Source organism: Pteropus alecto, unplaced genomic scaffold (assembly GCF_000325575.1).
Source record: "Pteropus alecto unplaced genomic scaffold, ASM32557v1 scaffold157, whole genome shotgun sequence".
NCBI lineage: Eukaryota > Metazoa > Chordata > Mammalia > Chiroptera > Pteropodidae > Pteropus > Pteropus alecto.
In genome coordinates this window covers 1,943,614-1,947,026 of record NW_006440626.1, presented here as the reverse complement: position 1 = coordinate 1,947,026, position 3,413 = coordinate 1,943,614, and the positions used below count along the sequence as shown (strand labels likewise).

General features: G+C 58.3%; 1 pseudogene; it reads left to right on the top strand.

The window, feature by feature from the left end:
* The first annotated feature begins 917 nt into the window (after positions 1-917).
* On the top strand, positions 918-1,036 carry LOC112484271 (annotated as a pseudogene).
* Positions 1,037-3,413: the final 2,377 nt, after the last annotated feature.

Sequence of the window (3,413 nt, the reverse complement as noted above, 5' to 3'; positions counted from 1 at the left end):
TCTGTGCGTCATGCTCTCCCCACAAGCATCGCTCCAACGCCCCGCCCCGCCCCGCCCCGGACTCCCCTTATTCTAGAATTTAGAGCCAGAAGGATCTGTGAAGAAATTTAAGTCTTTCCCTTTGGGGTTACAGATGGGGAAACTAAGGCTAGTATGGACCCATGAGCAGAGGCCAAGCCAGGAGGCCCATGCAGGTGACCTGAACATGGGACCCCGCCCAGTCCCTAGGCTGTGGAAATACAGGAGTTTTCATGTGGCTTCCACATCCTCAGCCTGGCGCGTCCTAGCAGTGAAACCCTCCCCTCAGCTGGGCCAACTGGCTCACCCATGGGTCTGATCTCCCATCCTCTTTCCTAGGTGCGAAACTGGTTCTCATAGTCCAACTTACAAAGCCAAGTTCAGTCTAAGTTTTGAGGGCTCCTGGCACTCCCCACCTCCCACCCCCAACACACACATACGCCTTCAGTCTGGAACAGGTTTTGGGCAAAATAATGCAAAATAGATTTGTGTATCTGTGCATACACCCCAACACACACACACACACACACACACACACACCCCTCAGACAGGGAGAGGACCCTAGGGGCACAGGACAGCAGAATCAGAAGAACCTTAGCTATAATCTAGGTTACAGATGGGGAAACAGGTCCAGGGAGGTTTGTTGTAGTTCGGTAGCTCATTAGTGGCAGAAACTGGAGCTCAGGTTCAGAGCTCGTCTACGTACTATGTTACTTCCAGCTAGCTATGAATGACTTACAGATGGACCACAGACAGATAGAAGGACCCAGAAAGGCAGCGCAAGGAACTCTCTGCAGCCAGAGTCACCCAGGGGCGAGCCTGGGGAAGTCCTAGAATGTCCTCTTCTCTTCATGCCTCTGGCCTCCCCCTAGGCTGGTCCTCAAGAATGTCCGCTCTTAGTCTACGGCCATGCCGCCCTGAACAAGCCCAATCCCGTCTGATCTCGGAAGCTAAGCAGGGTCAGGCCTGGTTAGTACTTGGATGGGAGACCACCTAAGAAGACCAGTTGCTGTAGGCGAAAAAAATAAAAAAATAAGGGATCATAAGCTGACAAGGTCCTTGCAATCTGTGAGGTCAACCAAGGGTTGCCTCGCCTAAAAAAAATAAAAAAATAAAAATAAAATGTCCACTCTGAATTACTTCCTTGGCTGGCATTGGGGTTCTAAGCTTGCATGGGGGGGGCCTCTCTAAGAGAACCACTGCTCGCCCGGGGACTCCTCCCTACTTGCCCTAGTCCCCCAAAGGAAGAGAGGCATTAAAGAGAAACACAGAAAAAAATACCTGCGTGCACACACACACATGCATGCACACACGCATGCACACACACACATGCATGCACACATGCATGCACACGCATGCATGCACACACATACACACGGCAGGTGGCATCACTTTTCAGGGTGATCATTTCTGCTCAGGTCAGTAGATCATCCCCTACAGCTGCCCAAAGGAAGGTGGAATGGGGGGTGTGGGGTGGGGGCAGGAGGCCAGAGCCAGTCATCGCGTGCCCGGGGGTCTGCAGGAACATTGGCCCAGCAGAACATCCCCTTCTGAGGAAGTGATGACAGAGGGACCCCTGTGCAGGGGTGGCACAGCCTCAAAGGCAGGAAGCCAGAGGCCAGAGGGGGCCAATCTGCATCCTTCCAGGGAGGAGGACTGAGACGGCACCCGCAGGGTTAGGCTCTTCCCACTTCTCAAGGGTCAGGGCACAGGAATGAGGGGCTCTGGAGCCCCTTTCGCCCCCTACCTAGGTAGGTGTCCTCATGAGGATAGAAGTGAATGAATGTTAGGCGAAGGGCGGTGGGGGCACCTCCCAGGACGCCTTCCAAATATGTCTTTAGGTGGGGCCTGGGAGAGGGCAGATGACCGTTTGTTCCCGTGGGCTCTCTCTCTGGGCTGGGGGCTTCTTCCGCAGGGCAGCCCAGCTGAGGGCAGATGACCGTTTGTTCCCGTGGGCTCTCTCCTCTCTGGGCTGGGGGCTTCTTCCGTAGGGCAGCCCAGCCCCCCCATCACAGGCTCCACCTTCGGTTTGTTACACAGCACAAGGCTCCAGCGGGTGGGGCTGGGGGTGGAGACGCACACAAGCAGAGAGGAGGCAGAGGTGGGGAGAAGCACATGCAGGATACAGTCAAACAGGGTTGAAGGACCCCCAAAGCGTGGGAGAGACACCCACAGACAAGTGGGGGCGTGGACAGCCGGGCCCAGCAGGGGGCGGGGGGCGTGAAAAACTGCTCAGCTCCAACTGCACAATAGTTGAAATGGCCTGGCACCCTCACTCAGGGTGTGACTCCCAGGAGTAGACTCCGTGTCCAGACACAGACCTCGGAGAGCCCAGCGCAGCAGCCAGGGGGTGCCCAGAGAAAGCCAGAGAGAACCGCAGGGGCAGGCAGGACCCTCTTCCTCCCACCTCCCCCAACCAGGGGCAGAAAGGGAGGAAGCTCCCCTAAAGATGTGGGAGGAGAGACTGTGACTTCGGCTTTGTGGGAGAGCCCCTTCCAGACACCCGGCGGAGCAGGAGGGGGAGGGGTGGGCTTGCCAGGGTCGCTGGGACATTCCCGGAGCCCCCACGTCCGCTCTGCTGCCTGTCCCCACCAGGGTCAGAAGCCTGCAACCTCCTCGGGTGTTGCCGGCTTCCCTTCCTCTCCTGGACCCCGCTCTGATCACGTCTCAGGTCTGGTGTCCCCTCCCTTTGGTTCTCATCCATCTCCTTCCCTCTGTGTCTGTCCATCTGTCCTCCGCATCCCGTCTGACTGTCCATCTGTCCATCGCTTTCCAGCCGTCTCCATCCTCCCTTTCCCTCTGTCTTGCTCCCTCCCTGCCGGCTGCACCCCCAGTTCGCCCGCTCTCTCTCCGGTGTCCATTCTGCGTCCACCTCTGCCTCTCAGCCTTCCTGTCCCTTAGTCCCTCCCTCATTCTCCTTCTTTTGATCTGTCTGTTTCTTTCTTGCTGTCCCGTTGCCTCCTCCGCCCTCCCTCGGTCTCCTCCGTTCCCCCGGCGGTCTTGGGGTCTCTCCTCTCCTCTTCCATGCCTGTCTTTCTCCGGGTTTCTTCCCTTGTCCTTTTGTGTGTTCCCTCTATGCTTCCTTTTCTGTCCGTCTGTCCCTCCATTTAACCCCCACCCCCTGCTCTCTATGTCGGTCTTTTCCCTCTCGGTCACCCTCTCCGGGTCTCCCCTCTGAGCCTCCTTCTGTCCGCTCTCCTCTCCCCTTGGGGGAGCGCCCGTCCGACTCCGGGGTCCCCTCTCCCTCCCGCCCTCGGTGCGCGCCGGGTCCCCCTCGGCCGGCCGCCCATTGCGCTTGCTTTCTTCCTCCCGCCCCCGAACTCCACCTCCCCTGGGGCCTCAGCCCACCCCACCCCTGCTGCGGGCTGTCTGGCTCTGGGAGCCCCGGGCAGCCC